This window comes from Acomys russatus, chromosome X (genome assembly GCF_903995435.1).
Source record: "Acomys russatus chromosome X, mAcoRus1.1, whole genome shotgun sequence".
Taxonomy (NCBI): domain Eukaryota; kingdom Metazoa; phylum Chordata; class Mammalia; order Rodentia; family Muridae; genus Acomys; species Acomys russatus.
This window is the reverse complement of record NC_067169.1, coordinates 25322760-25350682: the sequence shown is the minus strand read 5'-3', so window position 1 is coordinate 25350682 and position 27923 is coordinate 25322760. Positions and strand designations below refer to the sequence as shown.

Here is a 27923-nt window from a genome sequence, read left to right as displayed (position 1 = left end):
ATTTACCAGTAACATAGGAAAGTTAGTGACTTTGATGAGCCCCGCTACCTGGTTATACTGGCCATAAGTTAGTCCAGGGAGCATTTATTTGAATCAAGGGATAATAAAGCTAAAGCAATCCTTAAAAATTATCTTCCTCAACCCTCCCACTTTACAGATGTATAAACTGAGTCTCAAACTAATTAATTGTTTTTTAAAAATCAGGTTATATAGGTGATAATGCAGAGGTAGGACTGAAAGTGATTTTTTGTGAGGGTCAGTTCAATGTGTACTTACATGTCATTACATTGCAGTCAATTGACTACTGAATACAACTTGATAATATATACTTCTTACTTAGGTGTGTGCACCCAAATGCTCACCCAGGGGCCCAGGCATGCACATGGAGAGGTCAGAGTAAAATGTTGAAGGTCTTCCTTTATCACATGGCACTTTGTCTTTTGAGACAGAGTCCCTCTCACCTGAAGTTCACAGTTTCTGCTAAAGTGCCTTGCCAGTGGAGTTGCAGGATCTGCTGCCTCCACCTCCCTTTACACTCGAGTTATATGCACTTGCAGCTTTCTCCTGGGTGCTGGGACTTGGAACTCGAGTCCTCATGCTTGTACACTAAATGTTCTTACCCACTGAATGATCATCACAGACCCTTTATACAATCTGTATTAAAGAAAGTAGGGCCTCTTTAGGAAAGGGGGCATTTTATTGTACTTTGAGTGGTATCAAACACAATGTGATATATACACATAAATATATACATATATACACACATAAAGTTCATTTTGTAAGAGTAATATTGGGGAAATACCACATTGCTACTAAAGACGATAAAATAATTCTTTTATAGAATGGTATACTAGATAAATATAAATGCAAAAATGTAGATGTGGTAATAGTAAATTAAAAAATATGAGGAACTAGAAGACACAGATCTGTATATAAGTATTTGCTAACATTTAAATGAGAATTCCTGTTATATACTACTTTCAACAATTTCTCTTTCAACTGAAGGGTATGGGTGACCTAGGAAAATGTCAGAGAAACTTTAATTCACCATGCAAACATTAGGTCATATCTATAGCTTATCCAGTAGTACTAAGTCAGTGCATAGTGAATGAAGCCATCTCATTTATTGATTTATTATTCTATCTTTCAATTAAAACTTTGCTCAAGTTCTAACCAAATACAGTGGGTTTCCTTATCAGTAAAGGTAAAGCCAAAACAAGCACAGCCAAGAAATAAAAGAATGGAGAAAGATTCTTACTTGCAACAGGTAAGGAGAACATGAGAGTTAACAAAGAAAGAACAGATTTCATTGAGGTACACAGTAAATATTCATATAGGAAAGATCTTTGTAGGTGGGCACATTCCTGAGCCTGCAATTAAGGAATACATTCCTGAGCATGCTCAGTTTGAGATCATAGTTCAAGAAGAGAAGGTGGCCCACACATATTAGAGTGCATGTAGCTCAAAATCATATGTGGCAGACAAGAACTGTTTTGGAAATGTTAATTTTCCATGGTAAAGATGGCAGGCAGAAACACCTCTAGGCATGTCCACATACAAAAATGAAAGGGCACTTTGAAACTACATTCGTATTGGAGCTTATCCCCCAAGGTTTAGTGGCTGACAAATTCACTAAAAGAAAATTAGAAGAGAAGCTGCCTTCTTATTCTGATAATGAAATTTGAGACATCCACATATTCTTGTTCTGTAGAATGACCTATGGAGCCAGGTATGGCAGCACAGCCGTGTAATCCTGGAACTCAGAATGCAGGAGGCTTATTTCAAGGTCATCCTCAGCTATATAGAGTACTTGAATGCAGGCTGGGCTACATAAAACCTTGTCTTAATCAATAAACAAACAAAAAAACTCTACAGATACAAAAATGAGGTATATCGTGCTTTCCAAACAGCTCTTTCAGGGAATCACATATGTTATTTGAAAGCAGTGATTCTCAACCTTCCAAATGATGCAACCCTTTAATACAGTTCCTCATGTTGTAGTGACCTCCAACCATAAAATTATTTTATTGCTACTTCATAACTGTAATTTTGCTACTGTTATGAATAATGACGTAAATATCTGATATGCAGGATATCAGATATGTCACACACACACACCCCCAAAGGGATCATGACCCACAGGTTGAAAGCCACTGTGTGAAAGCCTTGTGAAAACATTGCCATTTGTTAAGAATCTGTAATTTATTTACCAACTTCAATTAACAAACAATACTCTTCCCCAAGGACAACCTTTCTAGAAGGAAGAATGAAACATATTTCTTGTTCTTGGCAACTCACAAATATACACCTCTGAAAATTTGCTCCTGAACTTTAAAACTTCTGCTTTGAGTAGAAACTGGGCTAAAAAAGCATTCTCTCCAAATTTTTCTTAGTTCCTGGAAATGGGAAAAGAGGGATTTGTGCATTAGGAAATAGCAAAAGAGGAGTGTATGCATTTGTTTAAGCATTTCTGTTTAAATTACTCTCTGTTAAATTTCCTTTCCATCTCTATAAGGTTGTTGTATTATATAGTTAAATATTCCCTGTGACTATATCAGACTCTTATACACACTGGCTCTTGAAGTCAGTCAAAAAGCTGGAAGTAATTTTCTGTGATCCTGACCACTCAGCCCTTTCCAGCTTGTTCTTATTACAAGGACCACTGGGCAGACTTGAACTCTGCCAACACACAATTGTAGAACCATCATAATTTAGAGCAGAAAGGGATGAGACTATCTGATACAGAATAGAAGCTTGTTCTAGCTTGACATGCACGTACCCTCCATAGCAGATCCTGAAACAAAACTTTCTTGGAGGAAGGTTGCAGGCAAAGTGGTCTGACTGAACAACCTTATGGTTGGGGCTTGAGTGTTAAATCATACACAACTGGTAAGGCAGGTGAAGAGCACTATGAATTTGCAGGCCCATACACACAGACCCCATAGTAAGGGTCCTCTCGGGGAGTGTTCTGGAAAACTTAGAAAAATGAGTCTTGAAATTTCATGTTGTGAGAGATAGCAAATTCCCGTTCCTTGAGAGTAATGGCTCCGTGAGAATCAACTTCTTATGTTTTGGGGTTCTGAATCCAGGAGTGCCTGAGGATGGGATTCCTTATCCTTTATCTTAAAGCCTAAAATAGATAAGTCCTTGTTTATCTAGAGGCAAGATGTCAAGTCGAGCCAAAGGAAATGTGTTGAAACCCATATAGGAAAATGGTTACTGTGGCAATGGGTAGCAAAAAATGGTCTTTGATGTGGTCTTTAGGCAGGATTCAATTTGGTTCTCATTAAACCCCAATCACCAGGGTCTAATGGTTTATCACAGTAAAGTACAATCAATCACTGCTTTGCTGAGGAGTTCAATGGGTTATCCCAGAGCACAAAGGTTTTTGGTGGCAGACAGAATGCAAACCAGGCCTTCTGACTGAGTCCTTGTTTCTCTGACACTTCAGGCCTCTGCTCAGTGATATTCCCCTGCAGTGGTACCAAATCATAAAAGCAAGGTGCCACACTGTTGTACCCACAGAGGTTGAGCAGAGCTTGAGACTTTTCTGGCTCATGTAGTAGTAATAACAGGGAGCAAATTCATGATAAAACAAGGTTGATAATGAAAGGAATGTCTGTGAATTGGAATTAACAAGAAGTCAAGAGATGCTTTTGATGCCTGCCTTTTCCTCTTGTAATCTAGGTTTCTTTCACTTTCTCAGTTTGAAAGGGTATGGTTTTGTGTAACTCTTGGAAGTTGGGCTACATAACTATCACCATGAGACTTTAGAGCCTGTTCTTTCTCTATGGATATTTGAGGTAATGATAGAGGAATGCTTAGTGAATGGATCAAATTTAATGGGTCGTTGTGGCCATGCTGAGGGCTACTTGATGGAGAGGTTTGATATTGCTACTGTGCTTCCATTGCCTCAGATTTTCCCATGTAGGAGAAATAGGGAAATGATTAAGTAAAAGGAAAAAGGATGATGTCTTGAAATTTAAGTATCACATTTCTGGAATTTTTCATGTGAACTGGCTCATTTTGTCGACATTCCTTTCTCAGGGCACTTAAAAGGCACTATCTGTTCAAGAGGGAGGTGACACAGAGCCTCACTTTTAGCCCAGACTGACCTCAATCTCATGGCAAACTTCCTGCCTCAGCCTCGTAAATGCTGGGAATACAAAAGTCAGCCACCCCACCCAGAATCTGTTTATTAAGTTAGCAGTAGGATGCATAGATAAGTGCCCAGTGCAAAACAAATAATTTTTTCATCAAGGAAACCCTTTCTATCTTTTCCCTGCTCCCTTAATTTTAGTCACCTATATTATTTTTTCCATTTTTGTTTTTAAAAAGGAAATTTTGATTTGGGAGGATTTCTATGATTATACAATGCAGTGGAGGGAGTATCAAAAGGTCCCTGATGTCCTTGTTCCACCATGTAAACAGTTCCCATGACCATGGCACATTTACCAAGATTGAGGTACAACATTGCTACATAATTCTTGACTCGTTATATTTCCAAGTAACTGTTGTCTCTTTTCCAGACATTAACTAGGAGCCCAGGTCACCCAAATACTAACACTTTTTCTGATCTAGGATACTTCTTTCTTTATGAATGATCACTGACTCAATACTGAACACACAGAAACTACCAAGACTCTTTGATCCAGTTGATATGGCCCTATCAGAATTCCATCAGTTCTAGCAGCTCCAAGATTTGCTGATTTATTACTAAAACTAAGAGCAGATTAACTACATTGAATTGAAGCCAGTTTTAAAGTATGTATATATGTGTTCACAAATTTACCTTCACTTCCTATGAAACTCCCAGGTCTTCTCTAAAGATATACATTATCTGGTTTTAAACTAAGCATTCTAACCCTAATATGTAAACATATGTCATCAGAAATAGGAGGTGGAAGATTGAAGCACTCTTTAGAACATGACAGTTGATACAGAAGAGATTATAAAATGCTGAACATCTTAGACAAAATGTGTCAATGGAAACACCATCAGTTGGAATTTGTAGTCCTCTGTCCTAACAGATGTTCTCCAGCTGGGAGAGTTGTAACAACTACAAAAAGTGCACCCAAATTCTGCTAATGGACAGACCTCTGAACACTGCCTTCCAAGGCTTTAAAATATTTAGATTGCTTAAAAGTTCTCAGGGCTTAAAAGTGGAAATTCCAGGTGTCAGTCACTTCTAGTTGACCATATATTTGAAATACTTGAAGAATTAGAGATAATTTTATATGTAGCACATTTCACTGATGAGAAGGTGTAAGGAAAATGCAACTCATGGCAAGAATAGCCCAATTTGTCAGCATCCAATCCCTATTCTATGTATGATTAACCTTGAGACTGATGAATTCATTTTCATTCCAACTAAAGCAAGTCTGGGCTACTTCCCTGATGTCTTATGAGTAGTAACTTTCACTTTGGCAAAATCTTATGACTGTGAGGCATGGAGGTCAAGAGAGCACCAGGAAGCTGGCCTCTGACTTCTTGAGCTTTTGACATTCAGCCACCAGAGGCTGCTCTGACACTGTTATCCTCTTTTCACTGAGTCCAAATTCCACTGGTGAAGCTTGTACAGACTGATTTCCCTTCTGTTGCTTTGACTTCTCCTTGCTCAATACAGTTCCCTGGTGGTCTGCTGTTTGGAGTGGATGATTAATTATAGTTAAAGAGGAACTGCTGAAAGAAGAAAAAAGATCAGTGTTTTGCCTTCCTCTCTATTTTTAAACTCTTAATCTTGTTCAATTTCTTTTAGGTAAATGAGAATTAGTTGGAGTAGAAAGAGGAGGGTGCTTTCCTATTGGCACTGGCTAATTTTTCATTAATTTCATCTCCATGTTAATGCATTTCCAAATTAACACTTATGAGGGTTTTTTTAATTAAAAAAATGAAAGAACAAAGGGAAAAAAACTCAAAACCTTTAATCCACAGACTTCTTTTCTTTCATATTTTACCAGCATTTTATTGTTGCTTACATTCTGTTCCCTCTGTTTTATGGTTTTGAATCTTTGCTTTTTTAAAGTCTTTCTTTGTATCTAACAAAACAAACCCAAAATTAATGGAAGGACTAACAGTAGTTAAGTAAGAGGGATTAGGGATAATGCTTATGCATCTTGAGCAACTAAAGTCCAATTGAAACTACTCAATGAAAAAGTAAACCGGTTTCTGTATGTAAAAATACTTCCTGTTTTCTCAAGCAGAAACATGAATGTGTTAAACAAAGACCAGGCTATCTGTGGTGGGTTGCATAGGAATGGCCTCCATAGGCTCATAGATTTGAATGTATGGTCACCAAGGAGTGGCACTATTTGAAAAAAGTAAAAGGTGTGCCCTTGTTGGGATAAGTGTTACTGGAGGTGGGCTTTGAAAATTTGAAAAGCTCAAGCAAGGCCCAGTGTCTCTGTCTTCCTGCTGTCAGGTAGGACTCTCATCAGCTTCTCCAGCATCAAGTCTGCCTTTGTACCTCCATGCTCCCACCATGATGATAGTGGAATAAATCTCTGAAACTATAAGGAACCCCCAATTAAAGTTGATTTAGTTATGATGTCTCTTCACAGCAATAGAGCACTAAGAGACCATCTAAAACCACAGTTTTCATGGTTTTGGTACATATGCTACTAATTACAAGGTGCCATAGTTAGGACAGTAAGTCACTGTATCAAGAAATAAAGGCCAGATCTGGAGATGTGGCTCAGTTTGTACAGTGTTTGCCTAGCATGCATGAAGCCCTGGTTTTGATTTCCAGCACTGCATACACCTGGGAATGTTGGCTCATACCTATAACCAGCCCGTGGAAAAGTAGATGTTGGAGGATCAAAAGTCCAAGGTTATCCTGGATTAGTGAGTTTCAGCTACATAAAACCCTATTTCCAAGCTCAAAAAGAAGATATAAAAGAGCATAAAGTTTTGAATTCGTGGCAGATTCTACATTAATTCATGTTTTCATTCTTCATTCCTTCCTTCCTTTCTCTCTCTTTCTCCTCCTCCTCCGCCTCTTCTCCTTCACTTCTCTTCTTCGTTCTTCTTCTTCCTTCTTCTTCTTCTTCTTCTTCTTCTTCTTCTTCTTCTTCTTCTTCTTCTTCTTCTTCTTCTTCTTCTTCTTCTTCTTCTTCTTCTTCTTTTTGTAACAAACTGTACAGATGACTTGGGAAATATCACCATTGCAATTCTTTCTTTCTTTATTTTTGTAAAATTCTACATCACATTGAATAAGATAACTTAAATGTATGTATACTTATAGACTATTTAACTGACCTGGAGAAAAATTTCTACTAATTTCTATTTATAGTAAAAAAAAAAAAAACCCACATTTTTAATAACGTATTTTTCTTTGTAAAGAAGTTCTTGAGAAACCATGAAACATTTTAAATTTTTGGTATCATTATGTCTACAGAACTATAACTAAGAGTTTTGAAGGTGATATTTGTTCAGCGATAATAGGTAAGATCAACAATATGCATGACTAAAGGAATATCTGGTGGCTTATATTCTCAAACAGAAAAATGTAGCCATACTGTGTCCCTTGGAACATATTTCACTAAGTACTTTGACAGAAGTGGAATTCCAGAGAAAGTGCTGGATTTCTTCTCTGTGGCAGGTTATACTTTTTAACTTGCCCCTACAGGAGAAAGAATACCAGAAGCCATTTGCCCAAGAGTAATACCTTATTAAACCATCATGATTTAATGTGGCATATTTTTCTCTCAATTTGCATGCCTGACAGTTGACTTCCTAAATATCGCATGCAAACTGAGCCACAGAAGAAAAATAGACCCACTGAAGTAGCATTAGGTCAGCTTTGTGGGATGCATTAGCGACCTGCCTGAACAAAGACAGAGGACTCAGGCACAGAAAATCACTACATGGCCCTGGGCCATGGGAGGTGGCCTTATCGCTTTCCAAATGCATTGCATGACTCATTATTAAACATGCCAAGAACAGACGAATTCCAGGCAAGGGGAACATGCACTGATTGAACTGCAGTTAGACAAGTCATATGAGGTTTGTCTTACTTGCTGTTTCTTGAGGAACTCTAAAACTATTTCTAACTGCTTGTGAATACAATGTGTCAAATGCACCAAGAAATTGTATTAAGAGAAAATTGTTAGTTTTAAAGACAGGTGGTTAAATTAATATAACCCTCAGACCAGGTATACTTTATTAAATTGCACAGGCTTTAAACTACCACCTCTCAGTTAAAGAAAAAGAAATGTATCCATAGTAACATCTTTGTTAAGTGCATAAGATCCAAAAGGATACACACCTAGATATTAAGCCAGTTCATTAACTATGGGTGATATTACTTGGATTTAAATGCAACTAGGAGCATGATTTAAGAGAAGGGGCCAGTATGAAACTTTTACAGCTCATTTCTAGTAAGATGTTTCCACATCTTCTGTATTATCAGTATGTTTTTGCACATGGGACTTCTGCCTGCTTTTTTGAAAATTATAACAGGATCTTGCACAAATTCTCAAACTCTTGATCTTCTTGCCTTTGGAAGTTATTCCAAAATCTGGAATTACAGACACATGTCATCATTCTCAACATATTCATATATATGTATATATATGTGTGTGTGTATATATGTTGTGTATGTGTGTGTGTGTGTGTGTGAGAGAGAGAGAGAGAGAGAGAGAGAGAGAGAGAGAGAGAGAGAGAGAGAGAGAGAGAGAGAGAATGGTCAAGATGCATGATATACTTGAATAACCTTAGGTTTCAGATATTTAGGATAAGTATGAGCTTTGCTTTTTCCTTCCTACATAATGCCTACCATTTCTTAGAAAGCACCATCATTTATTGCTGTGTACGAGTTATTAATGGTCACTTCATGAAGGGCTTGGAAGGGCTAACCAGAAAGGGCACATTATCGTGTCATGTTGCACTGTCCTTCTATTGTGAGGTCAACTGAGGGAAATCCATCCTGGTTTCTAAGAGGCTGTCTCTGATTAAGTAGCTTTTTTAATGGCTATGTCATATGACATGGACTACAAGTGAAAGCCAGGAAAGGAACTTTGTGTGTAGTTGGCAAGTTGAGGTAAGATAAAAGGGTACCTTAGGAGCCAGCCCCTTTTATCTTCTCACTGAAAAGGAAGTGTTGGGAAAAATTCCTTTTTTTCTACCCTCTTAGGGATCAGTAAGGGGAGCCCTATAATTTGAAGCAACCAAATACTGAATATCAGGAAGAAGGGGACACAATTTTATTAACATTTATGTTCACAACATTTCACAGAAAAAAAATAATAAACTCAAAGGAATGGTTAGATTTAGAGGACTTCTGTAACCAATTAACAAAGGAAAGACAAATTTAAATTGTGGGGCAATGACAAAGATATATTTGGGAAAAACTTATGACTATAAGGTTTTTTGTTTTGTTTTGTTTTTTGTTTGTTTTTTTCTTTTTTTCTTTTTTTTTTTTTTTTTTTTTTTTGAGACAAGGCCTCTCTGTGTGACAGCCCTGGCTGTCCTTGAGCTCTTTGTAAACAAGGTAGCCTTGAATTCACAGAGATCCACCTGCCTCTGCCTCCCGAGTGCTGGAATTAAAGGTTTGTGCCACCACACCCAGCTTATTTATAAGGTTTTGATGCATTGTTCTTAGCCATACAATGGGGGAATGCCCAGGCTGAGGATAGAGATTTTAAGTCACTTGCTCAAAATACATAAAAAAAAAAAAAAGTGGCCTCGCCTACTTACATTTTGAAATACAGATGAGGGTTGAAATACTGATTACAATCTGGATTTATTAGGATCTTTAGGGGTCAAGTTATCTTTTATATAGCACTGATTAACTGCAAGAGACCCTTCTGGAAACATACCCTGAATACAATGAAAGCTAAGAATGGAAGCTTATAGGCCAGATGGTGCAACCATAATGAGGAGCCCTGCAAAGCAGAAGCTCAGGAGTGTCCCATATGAAAACACTTCGGGCTGAAGAGAGGGAAGCTAACTTCAGGCCATGTTGTTGGCCCTGGAACTCCTTGTGAATGCATCTCGATAACTGGTTCCTGTTCCATAGCTAGAAGACTGGTAAATGTGCTGCTGTCTTAAACGCCATCATTGACAGTTTCAGAAACAACCAGCAATTGTATCCATGTCATAGATTTTCTCACTCTTGGGGATTTTTTAAATGGAACTTTAGAACGATGGGCTCTTTGTTATGATTTTCCTAGAAGAGGCCATGAAATATAACATGGTTGGCACTTGGACTGAGATTGTTTCCAGAATCAAAGCTATTAACTATAGTGCTGTATATCCTTGGGAACAAAAATCAAGTACTTGTGGCTAATGTCTCCCACCATGCTCTGTATATTACAAACTTTTGCCGTCTATCTATTTAATCTCTGACCCTTATTTTTATGTAGATAGTTACAGCATATTTCCAGATTTCCAATCATCAGGAGCCAGAAACAAGATGGTGGTTTCTCCAGTCAGTGATTCTTCTTGCATTTAGACCCATCTGAGTAAATGCCAATCCTAGCATTTCAGCTATTGAGTCCTGCAAGGCATTCCCCAGCCTTCCATCTCTATATGAGACTCACCCATGCTATTACTAAATCATACTACAGTCAGAAAGCTACAAGTCCCTTACCTGACTTCCAGTGCCACCCTTGTGTAATTCCTCTCTTCTTCCCTTCCTCTCTCCTTCCCTCTTTCTCTCTTTCCCTCTGGTGTTCTCTCCCTTGATTCTTTCCTATCCTCCTCCTCACAGGTTTTATTCTTTTAGATCAGACTGGTCTGGAACATGTGATCTTTTCCTGCCTCCACATCCCAAGTGCTAAGATTACAGTTGCACAGCACCACCCCTGGTGACTTCTGTACCCATCTCCTACCTACTTAGGGAAGGAGCCTCCTCAGCCTTTTTATCTCACCTCACCAGCTGGTTTCTTCCAGAGGTGCCACGTAGCTAAAAATGTCAATTAGATACTATTCATCAGCTGTAAATCTTTTGTGTCACCCAATTTTGTTGCATGCCAGCGTTTCTGCTGATCTAAAAACCCTACTGGATGTGCAAACAATCACACACACACAAATACACACACACAAACACACACACACACACAAACACACACACTCACGTGCAAGCGCATAGGCAGACACAGACATGAATTCTTGAGACCTTAGCTCTGTAGCTGCCACCTTTAATCATTCTCTTCCAAAGAGGACAGTTTTTCTTTTTAATTGTTCTCTTGGACCTGGGCTAGCAAACTCTGTTCTTCCCTGCTACTCTGTTATAGAGCTGGAAGGAAGCCTTACTTTTTCACTTCCATAGGGCTCTGTTGAGATGTTCCCTTAAAAACCTTACCCATCCAACTAGAACTTGCTATATCACTTATACCATCCCTGTTATTATGAGATGAGTTTAATTCTATTTATTGATTTATTTTTCTATCTCCTATTTATGAGAGTAGTTTGTAGCTTATCAGTATCTTTCAATATCAGCAGCACCTAGAACAATGGCACGTAGGGGATGCTCAATAATACATATAGAATGAAGGATTGTTCATTCTCATATAAGAAAACATTTATTGTTGCATTTTGTTACTACGAGCTTAAGACAGGAGGGTTTCCACAGATCTTTTTGCCCTTCCCCTTTTGACATGGTCTCTCCGTGTAGCCCAGGCTAAACTAGAACTCATGATTCTCTTGATTCTGCACAGGCTTAAGACTCCACTCCAAATTTCCTCCTCCTCCTCTTTATCTTATTCTATTCTCTCTCTCTCCCTCTCTCTCTCTCTCTCTCCTCCTCTCTCTCTCTCTCGCTCTCTCTCTCTCTCTATCTCATTCTCTCTCTCATCTCTCTCTCTCTCTCTCTCTCTCTCTCTCTCTCTCTCTCTCTCTTTCTCTCTCTCTCTCTCTCTCTAAATGAGATAGGGTCTCACTTTTTCTCAGGCTGGCCTGGAACTCATGGCCATTTTCCTGTCTCAATTTCCAACATGCTGAGGGTACAGGCATGAACCACCGTGCCCAGCTAAGTTTTCTTATAGGATGCATTTGTCTCCATGCTAGAGATCATTGGAAGTTCTGGGAGCAATGCAAATCATTTCACACAGAGTTTCAATTCTTTATATGCTTCTAACAAAATTGATGACTAATCCACTTGTGAATCAATGATAAGTAAGGACAAAGTTCCAAAGCTGTGTTATTAACTGTGAAAAGGAATCACAGAGCTATATTCTATTGAGAAATTCATTTATAAATTCTGAATAATGAAAAAAAAATCTCATTTACAGTTCTCAAAACATAGCTCCTAAAATTCACATCTTGTCTTGACTAACACAATAATGACTTTTCCTAGAATTAGCTCCCTTTCAGTGTGTACATGGACTGTTTCTAACCTAATGAGGACTGGATGATCACAGCCCAAATTTTGTGAGCCATTTAATGTACATAAAAATCATCAAAGTGCTTCAATTTGTTTTCAAAGTAGAATGGCTAACTCCTGATGTCTTGACACAATATAAAAACTTTTGTGTAGATTGAGGCAAGGGATTTCAGAACCATGTCAGAATTTATGTACTTAATCCTATCACCATAATATAAGACACAGGGCACGAGGGATTGGGGAACAGTCTTGGGCATTCTGTGATTTAATTCCTCGTTGTGAAAAGGAAAGGTATCTCCACTAGGGTGGCAGGAGCTAGATTGCTAGAAAGACCACAGGCTCTAGAGCCCAGTTTCCCATGAACCAGCTGTACATCTTTGAATCTTTTTTAGGACACAGTGCATAACTAGCCCATGATAGATAATAGGTCCCTTTCATTCATCACTTGCATTTTACTGTAGAATAAATATTTCTTGGGGTTTTAATTTTACTTAGTAGCACTTCTCTCTGGTGTTGATCTCCACATTTCAATTTCACCAGATCTGTTAGCATGTGCTAAATCAGGTCTTTTGAAATCCCTTAACTTGGCTCCATTAATTTTTTTCAAGTTGGAGATGAGTTCATTTATGTGACAGTTGGCTGGTTTCTAAAGATGAATGTAATAAAACTATTTCCCTTCCACAAATATCAGAAGGTATTTTGATTCACCTTAGATAATGATACAAATATGAATAAGGTTATTTTGTCCCATGTACAATATGACTTAAATTATTCATAGTAAAATATTTTCAAATAGCATCACTATCTATGTATTATAAAAGTAAGAAGACCTTCCTTTTGTAAATTAATAACCTAAAGGAAAATAAAGTGAAATTTCATTTGGTATAGTTTCTTGGGTATTTGGATTACTGTGAAACATTTTGTATTTCTTCCAATGAAAAAACTTAGTATATTTATCTTGTACCAGAGGTACAATACATGAAAGCCATTCTCAGTATGTGTGAATTTTCACAAGTGGTTCCCAGCAGAGAAAAAGCTACTCAATTATAAATAAATGAGAATGGATATTATTTCCTTAGCTATTAGATAAGAATGACAAGGAACCTGGTGTGTCTAACAAAGGAAAGAGATTTGTAAATCTTTAATCATAAGCATTTTGTATCTTTACCTTCCTTTTAAATCTAAGCATGGACACTTTGAATGAAGTGAGAGATGGTATTTGCCAATTTTTCACAACACTGTCATTCTGACAGTGTTTCTGTATAGTTGAGAAGTGCAAATATCAATATAAGTATTCAGTGCAAAAATCCTGCTCAAAGCTTCTTTTCAGTAATATTTACATTCACCTTTTTATGTCCACATGATCATAAATAAAGAATACTGATTTGCTTGCTCCTAACACAGACAGAAAGAAGAGATCTGATACATAAAATTTCATTTTTTTGAGGTAGGATCTCTATAACTCTGTCTGTCTTGGAACTTGCTGTGTAGACCAGATGACCCTCAAACTCATGAGAGTCTCCTGCCTCTGCTTCTCAAGTACCAAGATTAAAGGTATGCACCACCATGCCTGGCTAAAAATGAACTTTTAAAATCACTAACTATTATTCAAAGAAAAACACCTCTGTGCATTAACATATGTCTAGGTCAGTGCTCTCGTGCAGTGAACAGACACTATGATCATGGCAACTCTTTTTTTTGTGCATTTTTATTAATTTATTCTTGTTACATCTCAATGTTTATCCCATCCCTTGTATCCTCCCATTCCTCCCCCCCCCCCATTTTCCCCTTATTCCCCTCCCCTATGACTGTTCCTGAGGGGGATTACCTCCCCCTGTATATTCTCATAGGGTATCAAATCTCTTCTTGGCTACCTGCTGTCCTTCCTCTGAGTGCCACCAGGTCTCCCCCTCCAGGGGACATGGTCAAATGTGAGGCACCAGAGTACGTGAGAAAGTCATATCACACTCTCCACTCAACTGTGGAGAATATTCTGACCATTGGCTAGATCTGGGAAGGGGTTTAAAGTTTACCTCCTGTATTGTCCTTGGCTGGTGCCTTAGTTTGAGCGGGACCCCTGGGCCCAAATCTGCCTATCATATTGTTCTACTTGTAGATTTCTAGGACCCTCTGGATCCTTTTATTTTGCTATTCTCCCATGCGTCTCTCATTTAGAGTCCCAATAGGATGCCTTCCCCTCTGTCCCAGTTTCCTGGTAAGTGAAGGCTTTTGTGGGACATGCCCCTTGGGCTAGTATGCAGATATAAGTGAGTATATACCATTTGATTCTTTCTGCTTCTGGGTTAACTCACTCATTATGATCATTTCTAGCTCAATCCATTTATCCACAAATTTCGGGAATTCCTTGTTTTTAATAGCTGAGTAGTATTCCATAGTGTATATGTACCACAGTTTCTTTATCCACTCTTCTACTGAGGGACACTTAGGCTGTTTCCATGTTCTGGCTATTATGAATAAGGCTGCTATGAACATGGTTGAGCAAATTTTCTTGTTTGTGCTGGAGCGTCTTCTGGGTATATTCCAAGGAGTGGAATAGCTGGGTCTTGAGGAAGCCCTATTCCCATTTTTCTGAGATAGCACCAGATAGATTTCCAAAGTGGCTGTACTAGTTTGCATTCCCACCAGCAATGAAGGAGTGTTCCTCTCTCCCCACACCCTCGCCAGCATGTGGTGTCGCTTGAGTTTTGATCTTAGCCATTCTGATGGGTGTAAGATGGAATCTCAGAGTTGTTTTGATTTGCATTTCCCTGATGACTAAGGAGGTTGAGCATTTCTTTAAGTGTTTCTCAGCCATTTGATACTCCTCTGTTGAGAATTCTCTGTTTAGTTCCAAGCCCCATTTCTCAATTGGGTTATTTGGTTTGGTGGTGTTTAATTTCTTGAGTTCTTTATATATTTTGGATATTAGACCTTTGTCAGATGTAGGGTTGGTGAAGATTTTTTCCCAGTCTGTAGGCTGTTGCTTTGTTCTCTTGACAGTGTCTCCTGCCTTACAGAAACTTCTCAGCCTCATGAGGTCCCATTTATTAATGGTTGACATTAAGGCCTGGGCCGTTGGTGTTCTGTTCAGGAAGTTGTCTCCTGTGCCAATATGTTCCAGGCTCTTTCCCACTTTTTCCTCTAAGTGGCTTAGTGTCTCTGGTTTTATGTTGAGGTCTTTAATCCACTTGGATTTGAGTTTTGTGCAAGGTGACAAATATGGGTCCAGTTTCATTTTTTTACACATAGACCTCCAGTTAGACCAGCACCATTTGTTGAAGATGCTATCCTTTTTCCATTGAATGGATTTGGCTTCTTTGTCAAAAATCAAGTGACCATATGTGTGTGGATTCATATCTGGGTCTTCGATTCGATTCCACTGATCAACCAGCCTGTTGCTGTGGATCATGGCAACTCTTGTAAAGAAAAACATTTAATTGGGGTTTGCTTACAGTTTCCTAGGTTGAACTCCATTTTCATCTTGGCAGGGAGCAGGGAAGCATGCAGGCAGACATGGTGCTGGAGAAGTAGCTTAGAGTTCTGCATCTGGCTCCATAGGCACCAGGAAGAGAAATATACTGGGCCTCATTTGGCCTCTTAAAACTTCAAAGGTCATCTCCACTTACATACTTCCTCCAAAAAGACCACACCTACTCCACACTTACTCTGACAAGGCCATATTGACTACAGTTTCAAATAGTGCCACTCCCTAAGCATTTAAGTATATGAATCTATGAGGGTCATTCTTTTTCGAACCACCACAACATATTACATTTTTGAGGGGATATTCCTCTTCAGAGATAAAGAAAGTAAGAAAGACTAGGGATAGGAAGTAAAATGGTTATAATATGGACAAAATTAACGAGCTATTCCTAGCCATACATAAATCTACCACAAAATAGAGGATTTAAATAGAATTTAAATGCCAGTTATGAATAAGATAAAAAGGAGGGGGAGTTTGATTAGTCTGACTACTAAGGTATTTGAGTTGAAGAGAGAGCAGAAAGCATGGAATATCTGAAACAGTTTAGATTACAGCTAATGCATGGATCTCTGGCTGCACACATGAATCAATCATAAATCTTGAGAAAATTAAAACTGTGGTAAGAGAAATGGGAAATGCCAATCAGCTCACGTAAGCAAGGACAAGAAACTGATTTAATAATCATCCAATGTCCTTTTATCAACTGAATTTAATTTTTATCAAAATAATACATGATTATATGCTGATGTGTTGAAGAGTCATAATGAAAAACAGAATCCCTGCCCCATCCTATTACATGCTAAGAAACTCATTGTCAACCTGGAAACATTTCATTTGCTATGTACTTCCACATTTCACATAATATGCTTTCACTGACATTTATTTTAGATATTATCTTTATATTCTATATATGATCAAAAAAGGAAATTTTCCTTCTCTGTGTTCAGGCTCTAGTACCAAAAAGGAAGGAAGAAAGAAAGGACTGAGGAAGAGAGAATGAAAAAGTGAGAGGGAGGGAGGGAGGGAGAAGGTAAAAAGGAAGAAAAGGAATAGGAAAGAGAAGCAAATGGAGGAGAAGGTGAATCTCAGGGCATCCTGGGAAGGCAGTTTAGCCCAATAGCTGTATTCTAGGACACTGAGAAGCCATTTCTCAAAAAATGTAAAAAGGTGGATGGTGCCTCACAAAATACAATGTAGTTGTCCTCTGACCTCTGCATGTACATGCATACATGATCACACATGCATACAGACAGAGCAAGAGAAAGTTAAAGAGAGAACCAAAGAAGCCAGAGAAAATAGTTTTTGGGTCCATGTCTAATCTCAACACTCAAGATGTTGAGAGGCAGGAAGATTGCAAATTCCTGGTGAGTCTGGACTAGCAAGACTTTGAAATATCTTGTCTCAAAAAAAAAAAAAAAAACCCACAAAAACCAACAAGGGAAAGAAGGATACTAGATTAAATACTGCATATTATCTTTTCCTATGTATCAGAGTTGACAGTCAAGTTAAAGGGTTTTCTGTGGCTATGCTATTTTTTTTTTTTTACTCTTTTGTTTTCTTGCAGTTATTAATAGCCTCAGAATTTACTTCTGTTTATGAATGTCTAAAGGTAATATGTCAGTGTCATTGTTTACTTTCCAGAGTCCTTTCTGCTATCTTTTCCTCCTAGACTTGTCTTGGTTCTTTTTATAATGATTCTTCTGTTTGCTCAGTTTCAATGACTTCACCTTTTCTGGTTGAATGCCCTCATTTTGATAAAACATATTTTTGAGTAATTTCCAAAGAAAGTATGTGGGATGTAAATTTTTTGGCATTTGATTGGCAATATGACGTGGTGTACAACTGTCAGAAACCACTTAGTCATAAATTTTTATGTCTCTTACCTTGCAATAAAAAAGAATATAATAACTCTATTAGAACATTTTCATTATGAGTAAAGAAACACATATTCTAATAATGGCAGTTTAAATTTTTGTTATTTGTAATAATTTCATGGATATTTATTACATAATTGACTATGCACTCTCTGTGCTTCTTGTTACAAGAGACATATAATTGAGTAGGGCCCTTGCAATGGTTTCTCTTTTTCACTTTGGCTAGCCATGGTACTCAGTTAATCTTAGCTTGACCTGAAGCTGTTTGGTAGATGTTAACATCTAGTCAGTTGACTTCAGTGATTAAAGAGATTATCCTTGATAATATAAGTGAATTTAATGCAGTAAGTTGAAATTCTTAGTAGCAAAGGTGAGGTTTCTCTGAAGAAGAAAAATAGCCTTCCTCGATGTGGTATAGGATTAGCATCTGCCAATTGACATATGGGCATTAGAACTGTGAGTCTGTCTCTGCAGTCATACAAGACTGATACAATTATTCTCTATATGGTTCTGAGTCTGTTTCTCTAGAGAATTCTGATTGTCATAGTCCTCAATGACCTCAGGATCTATGTGGGAAGTTACTAAAAGCAAAAACAACTTTTAAATAATTTTCCTCTTAAACTTCTGCTATTAAATCATAGTGAACATGTAGGTGACTAGAAGTGATGACACTACTCTTGGGGAGCAGAGTAAGCGTGTGCTTACATGGAGAAGGGGCTTTAATTGGCAGTGGACAGAAACACTGTGAGAACAGGAGGAAACAAGCCTTAATAGGTGATTGCAGTGAGGTGCACCTATAACCACAGAACATAGGAGAGTGGGGCAGTAGGATCATTTCAGCCCAGATGTTTGAGACCAGGCTACACAGCACAGCAAATCCTTGTCTCAGTGCACAGATAGAAACAAAACAAACAAAATCCTTCTCTAAATTCAAGCATAAGTCGTTTAACCAAATTTTAAAAGGAAGAGAGTAAAGCATCAGTTGCTTTTAATCAATGGCACAGAAGCTATCGAGATCTTTCTACCTTTTACATGTACAGAAATATTAACTAGTAAGCCATAATTAAACTTAAGACCTGGGATTGTGGCATAGATAGATAATCTCTGCATCCAGGACACACACACACTAAACAAATGCTTTTTTTTTAATTGGATGGAAACAAGGTGACATATTTTAATGCTTAATTTCCAAGTGAGGAAACATCAGGCTTATTTTATTTCAAAGTACTAAGGTCTTTCTTGCCTGAAGTTCTCTCCATAGTTGGGCTTTCTTTCTAGATTCAGATCACTTCCTTTCTCTATCTAAACATAGTCAGCTAATATAAAGCATATCCTGAGCTCAGATATACCTAGCACAGTGGTAGAGTCAGGCTTTCTCAAGATGAATCAGAGACCATTGGCAATGGGATAAAATGTGGATCCCCAGCATCCTTGGCATGGCTACTCAATCAGATTCTTTTGGACAAGGGGCCTGATGATTCACATGTTTAACAATCTTCTTCTGGAGATTCCCATACATGTTAACTGAGATTTGATTTTACCAAACACAGGTTTGGCTCCCGAGAGGACATTCAGCATTATCTTCTGTTGGGGGGGCCGTGGTCTGATGTATTTTGATGCTAATCACTGCTTGCTATCTCTGTGACCCACTGATTAATAAAAGGACACACACCTGGGCAGGGCAAATGAGCTAGGCTTGGCTAAGGTTCCTGGCCTTGGGGGAGAGAGAGAGGGAATATTGGAAGGAGGAAGGAAAAAAAAAAAAAAAAAGACCCGAGGAGGAGAAGGGAAGGAGTTCTTGTTATCATGGTTTAGGTGGTTGGAAAAGCCTGTGGCTGGCATGGATGGAAGATCCGGCCCAGATGAAGAACATTAGCAAGTATGTGGGATTATGGATGGGAGGTAACTTGATAGAAATTATTAGAAGCAGATGGCATGGGATTGGGAAAGTAGTTTAGAAGGTTAATGTCTGCCCTGCCCCAGGTTAACTAAGGCTATTTTGAAATATAGCAGGTGTCTGTGTCTTGATTGATTGCTAGTGGGTTTTACTGTAATAATTATTATGGGCAATTATTAGGCCATATTGATAATTTAAAAACAAGTGGCACCCAACGTAGTAGGCATAATAATACTGGTAAATCAAAAACAATAGTCTTCAGACAGACATTGGCATCTAGTGGGCAGAGATCAGGATATATTTGACAACATACTGAACAGCTCCATGGTGGGAAATTATTTGTCTGCAAATGCTGGTGGTTTCAAAAATTATATACATAGATCTACTAGGTACTTTCAACCCAACCCATGAACCTAGGCTGCATATGACCAAGGGTAACTGTGAATGTGGTACAACACAAAGGTATAAACTTTTTAAAAACAGTGTGTGTGTGTGTGTGTGTGTGTGTGTGTGTGTGTGTGTGTAAATTTTGGTTTTGGTATCTCGGGAGTGTGGTATCACAATGTCAAGAGGCTAAGCAAGTTTGGGTCTAGGCCATAGTGATGGCTCTGAAGATCAAATGATGTGTTTAGGGGGACTCTAAACTCTCAGTGGGGAGTTGAGACAGAGCTTTGGACTCCCAGGTGCCCATGCCCCGCTGCCAAAATCTCAGAGAACTTTGCCAAACTCATACATATTGAACCATACCTCCCGCACTACTGAAGCCACCAAATCATTATTTGCCCAGCTTTTCTTCACTAATACTGCAAAACTGAAAATATTTGTTGGATTATCCTTATGCTGTGGTCACTTGCTAGGGAAAAGATATATTACTGGCTCTACAAAGTCTTTACTCAGTTTACACTTTTCTTTAAATCCAAGGGCCAGAGTCACATAGAAATCATATTCACGGAGGCTTGAAAGGGGCTACATTTTTATAGGGAGTTCAGAAAGAAAACTGTGGAAAATTTCTGTAACATGGGCTTGAACTTTCCAAGAAGTCAGCTAGTTCTACCTTTCTTGTCTGTGTTAGTGAGCTTAGCAGATCAGCATTGCTAAAGTCAACGACAGTGAGAGGTGGGCATGCTTATTTTAAAAATAGTTCTCTTAACCAAATGTCTGTGTTTATTGTTCTCTTCTGTTTGTTTGTTTTGAGACAGGGTTTCTCTGTGTAGCTTTGGCTATCCTGAACTCGCTTGGTAGACATATCCTTGGCTTCACAGGCTGGACCTCACAGCGATCCGCCTGCCTCTATCTCTCTGAGCTCTGGGAATTAAGGCGTGCGCCACCACGCCCGGCTGTGTTTATTGTTCTTATGAGCACATTTTTATCTGAAATTGTGCTTTGACTCGCTAGTGGTGAAGGTTGTTCTTCACTTATTATATTTCAAAATGTTTGTGTGCACAGTCCCATTAACATTTCCTTTTCATAGGTTGTATATAGAGTTTACATGAAGACCATGTGAGTAACACCTTGTTTCTTGATTGCTTGTTTCAGTTAAAGCGGTAGTCACAGCAGTGCCGGTTTTCCTCCACTGTTTATGCAAAAGTAGGTATCTAGAGCAAGACACACTTTAAAAAAATATCCTTTGGTCCTGAGGGTTGAGGTTTTCTTGCTGAAATAATTCTGCACCTTTCTAATGCTTTAATGCTTTTAAGGGGTGTCTTGAAGTGCAAGGATTTAGGGCCCGGAGCTAGTTAAGCTTTGAGCAGATGCAGTCTGTTAGACAAGAATAGAACTCATCCTTTACTTTGGGAGCAGGGACACTACATCCAGCTGCTTCCAGTCATTTGACTCCTGAAAGCTGCCCTAATCCTGGTAGAGGCAGCCTCTCCTGCGCCCAGGTCCACCCCCAACTCCTGATTGGCGAGACTCTCTGAGACTGAAGCCCGCCGCCTACGACGTCCCTGTGAACTGATTTGAAATAAGAGCCAGGCGGTCCTCGCTAGCCTGTGCCCGACTTTTCATAGGCTAGAAAAGGAAAGGTTGAGAAACTTGACATTGTCTTGGGTAGAGTGCTTATAGAAGCAGATCAAAGAATAAATAGGGAGGGGGACGAAAAACGTGCTCTTTGCTGCCTGTGGATTCCACGGAGTTGCTTTTGTCTTGTGGGCTTTTCTGCCGGTTTTGGTGTCTGCGCTTGGAAGCCTGCGGGTGCGCTTCCGAGCAGCTTGCTCCCTGCCGGATGGGTCATGGAATTCTAAACATGAGGCAGGTAAGCTTAAAGGTTGTGGTTATAGCTGCATTGGCGCCAGCCACGGAGTGGGGGTTAGCTTGGGACCCCTGCGACCTGTTACTCCCGGGAGCTTGCGGAGTGATCAAATGCAGGGTTCCAACAGATCCATTAGGTGGAAAGACGGGACTATGTTTTCTTCCTAAGGCTACCTTAGAAAGCACATCACCTGCCATCTCCCTACCGCCTCGACCTTACTACCTCGTGCCAGATTTTGCCTCTAAGAGTGGTTGCTGATGTCAGGCAGTCTTTGTAAAAGGTTCAAAGCGGTTTGTAGAATATGCAAATCAATTCCAGTTTGCGGGCCTCGGGAATGTATTGTGCTGGATTCATCGCAAGCTTTTAGCCTCTACCCTATTATGCTTTAGGTTAGAATAAAGACAACTGCTTGGCCTGACAAAGAATTACACAGAATCTTATTTTGCTTTCACATTCTGAGCGCTTTAGTGTGAGTATGCGGCTGGCTGAGAAGGCGAAACCAGTCCGGATGGAACAAGCAGCACTTCCAGCGGAGGCGGGGGTTGGGGGTTGGGGGTTGGGGGGGGTGTTACAGACTTTTCAAAAAAAAAAAAAAAAAAAAAAAACGTTCTAGCAGTTTAGGAGTTGTGTTGTTTCTTGGACGTGAGAACACAGTGTTGAAAGTAATGAACGGAGAAAGGGTTTGAGGGTTACTTAAGTGGGTCTCTGTAAAGAATTCTAAGCCAGCAGCTTCTTCCGTGGCTCTAGGGCATGGGGATAAAATTCTTTATCAACCTAGGTAGAAGTTTATGAGGTTTATAGCTTTGCCGTTGAGAAAGAAGAGAAAAGGAAAAACTGCATTAGAAAGCCTGGAAGAGGGTGTAATTTACAACTCTATCACAGTTGTGGTTAAAAAAAAAAAAATCTTACGTCAGTATTTCAATACCAGAAAAGATACTCATAAGGGGAAGACTAGAAAATTCTTTCAGTGACTGGGAAAGGCAGCGATTACAGAGAAGGAATGCTACTCTTGCCAGAGCTGAGTAACTCCGGCTGGGGAAGTGAGCATCTGTTTTGCCACCGGGAAAACCTCTTCCCTTTTTTCTTCCAATTGGGTTGGATATGTCCCACGCCAGAGTGTTCACTTTAGGGGAAAGTGAACGTTCCCATTAGTGGTTGGGCCAAGGAGTTTACAACTTTTTGTACTTTTGCTGCAGTTTCCAGAGGTAAAGCAGAGGCCACACCAGAATGGTCCAGAGCAAAGCCTCTCAACTTTCTTGTTCCCTAACTTGCTTTTATGGAATCATGCCTGGCAAATCCCAGGGACTGAAGAAAAGCACATGAAAGGCTATGTGCTTTCAACAAACTGCCACTGCCTAGCGGGAGACTGGTGCAGAGGCTAGCTTTCTCTAAGTTTTGTGATTTTTTTAAAGACCAACCTCATTCTTTGAATTTCTTGCAACCACATAGGATGAGCAATTGGGGCAAGAGTGCTTACTGGAAGGGAGTAAGAAAGAGAATAGGCACACAATAATATTTTTGACAAAGGTCCTAAGCCAGAACAAAGACGTTATTTGATGCTGTGTGGAACCACCTGTCTTGTCCTTGGTGATGTGTGAACTCAATTTTTAGCCTCTTTGTGCCCACATAGTTCCTCTAGAATGGTGACACTCCCTCTGTCTGATGCCTAAGGCAGGCTGTCCAGAACTTGGGATGATTTTTCTCATGTATAACTGGCATTTGTATAAAGTTGGAAAACAGCCCAGTGTTGAAGTTTGAAGTGTACAAGTAGGCATGTAGTAAGGCTTTAGTTATTTAATGAATGGACAGCTTTTCATCCCACATCTCTGGATATGTATATAATGTTTTCCTTTTGCCTGTTGGGTACTTGAAAAGAGAGTGGGACTGGAGGAGGAGATGCAAGGAGAGTAGAGAATCATTGTTCACATATGAAACCAGGCATGGGACGGTAGCATTACTGCATGTGGGAAATCCCAGGTTTGTTCTTGTTTCTCTTGGGGGAGGGGAGGAGAGGAGAACCTTACACCTTCATTCAGACAGAGGAATCATATCCACCAAGCAATTTGTCATTTTAGGCCCAGCAGCCCCTGGCTGTATTTGCAGGGTTAACTATCAAACCAATCCATGTGTCATCAGCTCTGCAATGAAACTCAATCTTTTTGCTAGTAAGTGATCTGTCCCTAGGGCTGTGCAAATGCTGAACAGTGGGGTGGCAGCCCAGAACAGATCCCTACCACTAACTAGTTAGAAGTTCTCCATAGCCAGAAATTGCCAACAGAATTAGAAGGCTGCCTATTTGTCTGTAGGGTTCAGGGGGTTTGGGCTTCAGCCAGGTTGTCAGCAGAAGTACAGCATAGGTCAGAATTCTTATAGGGTAGGGCCATATTAAGTGAGACCAAAAGAAAAAAAAAGCACAAACCTGACTTGTGTTTGTCAGGGAGTAATTTTAAACTGTGCCAACCTCTCTTTGCACTTTGATCACAAATGGAAAACTTTTCGGAACTTTCTTTGAAAAGGAATTTGCTACATTCCCAGGCAAAAGGAAAGGCATGGCCACCTGTTATGGAAACCCAGCCAAAAACAACAGGTTTGCTTATGGCATTCCCACAACTGCAAATATCCTCCCCAAATAGCAAGTCACATTCATTGTCCCACCACAGACTAAGAACAAATATTTCATACTCAATTGGAAGAAAAAAGTATAGATTTTCCAGACAAAATTTCTTACCAGACATATTTCATGCTTTTAGTGTCCCAATAACTTTAGAAAAGTACTCTAAGAAGTTAAAATGACTTTCTTTTTAGTCTCTAGGTCTCTCAGCTACTACATTTTTGTGAAGCTAAGATACTGCTGATCCAAGGAAGCTGCAATTCAGTTCTATCATCCTATTTTGAATTCTTTAGATTGGAATTAAAATGCCCAAGGACATCTGGCTTAATAATGAAAGTCTTGGTAGTAATCTTTCCTCAGAGGATTAAAAAGTCTTTTACAAACACGATCTATTTATTCCCAATCACATCCCCAGGAGAGAATGAAGGGCAACTTGATCCTTATGATCCTCACTGAACAAATGGTGAAGTAAAGGCAAAAAAATAAAAATAAAAAGTTAAATATAAAGAGAAAAGCAAGTTAGAGGCAAACCTGAAATTCCCACACCCAGAAAAACTACCTGTGTAGGTTTAGGCTCTCAAAACACATTCTGGGGATGAAAACAGAACCTCTCCTTCATTATTATTTTTCTTCTTGTTCTGTTACTAGCACACAGTGTCTCAAGTATGCAGTAAAGCTTCCTTCCTCTGCAAGTGAAGCCTTGAAAAATTTCTGGTCTCATTTGTTCCAACATTGAGATCAAGCAGTCTTATAATACTTAATAGGAAGATGCTATAACTGGATTTTAAATGTGCATCTGGAAAATAGTCCCTTTTAACAGATGTTTTAAGTTTTTTTGTATATGCTTTAGAAAGTTTGACATCTTCAACATGTGCTAAAATTCTATTTGTTTTCTACTGACTCTCAGGAAATTTTTATCATTGTAGGACTTGTTGTTAATTTACAGATATTTGTTGGCTGTTTCAAAGTGATTTTTTTAGTTGTTTTTTCCTTAGTGTTCAGGGTGACTCATATTCCCAGTTTATCTGGTTGTGGACCGCAAAGGCTTCAAACAAATCTGTTAATTGGTAGTTGCATGCTATCCACAGACATTCCTGCAAGTTTTAAGGCTAACTGTGCATGTGGATGTCTACTGGCTTTGATCCCTTGTGTGGTAAATAGACATCCATGGTAGCTATGGAAACCTGGGTCTTGCATTGCTGAGGGGGTTTGGGGGAGGATATTTAGTCAGAGAGTAATTTATGTGATTAAGAAAAGATGGTGCTAAATATTTAATCCACATGATTTGAGTATCCCAGTTCATCCATATCTGTTTAAATTCTCTTGATAAGAAAAAAGAATTAGTGACTGACCATATCATAATATTTGGGAGATGTAATTTAAATTCTTCTTAATCAACTTTTTGCTATGCTCCAAGAGCACCTTGTAAAATGAGAGAGATGTCCAACATGTGTCACGATTGTCAGTATATCTGTTGGACATAATGTGAGTGTTGTAATTTTCAGAACTTCAGGCTCTTAAAAAAAAAAAAAAAAAGCAAACCACCAGGATCTGGCTGGAGGTGTGTATTTCACTTATCTACCTGCAGGGGTCAGACTTGAAGTTTCCATGATGAAAGCCCAGGCCTTGGACACCAGTGCAGGCATCCCCAAGCAGAACCAGAGAGATTATTCTGCTTATATGGAGTAATTAGTTAGTGATTCTTTAACCTTGTGACCAAATCTGCTATGAAAACGAGTTCATTCAATGAAGAGAATAGCAAATACACTGTGATTGGAGCAAGGGTAATACAGCCAGGGCAAACTGGAACCTAATCTCAGTGTAGGTACGGGGAAGTTTAAGGGGAAGATTTTTGGCTTATTACCAGGTTCTTTTATCTGACACTACCAGGTTCCTTTATCTGACACCAAACTCATCTTGGCTTTCATTTTAGGTTCTTTACTGCATCTTGTTAAGTGGAACAATATAGACATTTCTTTTAACTAGAGGACACAATATTGATGCTCACCTGAATTAAAAAAAAGATTTCTTTTTTGCTTAGATGAAGATATTCTTTGACACAACATTAAGACCTAGATCTTTATTGTCCTCCAGTAAGTGATATAACGGAGGTCAAAAAATGTGGTACCCACACACAAAAAAATACAATTGAAAACTGAAAATTTGAAAACGTATCTTCTTCATGCTTTAAAAGACAAGTTCTGAATTAAAAAGACTTAAAAGTGGTCGTGATTGTAGTATATAAGTGGCTGTTTAAAGGCTCCACATTTCGTCAACTGTGTATGATAAATAAAATATCAAGGCTCTTCATTTCTTAACATTCAGCATTTACTGAGCACATCCAGTATTAATCTACTTAATTCATTCAGAAAAGCCACACAGTGAGTGATTTTTGTATTTCAGATGGACTTTGGGCTCTAAACATGATTTGATATGGTCCTTGCCTTCAAAGAACTTCCAATCTGGTGCAGTTTTTATACCAATAGTATAATATAGGTTATCCCATGAAAAAAAATGGCTGCTTACTTGTTCTTACCTATATTTGTTAGGATGAAAATCCATCTAAAAACTGATGATAGTCTAAACTTTACTGAACTTAAGGGAACTGAGAAATTATCTGTATTTTTAATATTTAGGGTAGTTTGTTTTATTTGGGGGGAGGGCTTGAGGCACAGTGTTCTGTGTAGCCTTGGCTGTCCTGGGCTCACTTTGTACACTAGACAGGCTTCAAACTCACAGAGATCTGCCTGCCTCTACCTCCCCAAATGCTGGGATTAAAGGTATGCACCACGGAGCCTGGCATTTAGTTTTTTGTTTTTTGTTTTTGCCTCCATGTTCACCTGTAGAAATTTATGATTTCTTAATTCAAATTAATTTATCAGAGAAAAATATTCCATGCAGAGTGTCAATTCTTCAAATGCTTTATGTTCCACTTTCTTCTGTATTCAGGTATATTCTTATGTAGTTTAAGTTAATTTTTAGCTTATGGGTGTATATTCTTTGTACAGCATTCTTTTCCTTTGTGCTGACAATCTTTTTCGTTGTTGTTCACTTTACAACTCCATTGTAGCCCCCTCCTTTTAGTAAGTGTGCAGTATAATGGGTCTCACTGTTATTTCTGTGCATCATGTTTTTTTGACTTTTAATTGATGCATGAAATACAAAAATTATATATACTAATGAAATCCATGTGATGTTTGAGTGCATCTGTGTATTATATAATCAAGTTAAAGGTATCTGTCTCTGCAAATTATCAATTCTTTTTGGAAAAAACAGTTAGAAATCCTTTCTTCTAACCATTTGATATGCAGTTATACAAATACTATCTATTATACTCATCCAAACGTCTTTCTCCTATCAAGTGTGTTCCTAGAGTTTGTGGTTTGAAAATACAATATTTTCAAGTGAGAAAGTATGCCATAGACATTTTTCTTTTGTTTTTTCGAGAAAGGGTATCTCTGTGTAGTTCTGGCTGTTCTGT

At 38.7% G+C, this 27923-nt stretch overlaps 1 protein-coding gene across 5 annotated transcripts in view; it reads left to right on the top strand.

Moving 5' to 3' along the window:
- Positions 1 to 27923, top strand: part of Mid1 (midline 1) — a 351166-nt gene that overhangs the window by 162642 nt on the left and 160601 nt on the right. The window contains exon 1 of one of the 5 annotated variants that reach the window (XM_051141307.1): positions 21536 to 21834. The exons of the other annotated variants lie outside the window; for them this stretch is intronic. The gene's annotated coding sequence lies outside the window, so the exon portion shown is untranslated. Of the gene's footprint in view, positions 1 to 21535; positions 21835 to 27923 lie in introns of those variants that run through there. 5 annotated transcript variants of the gene reach the window in all.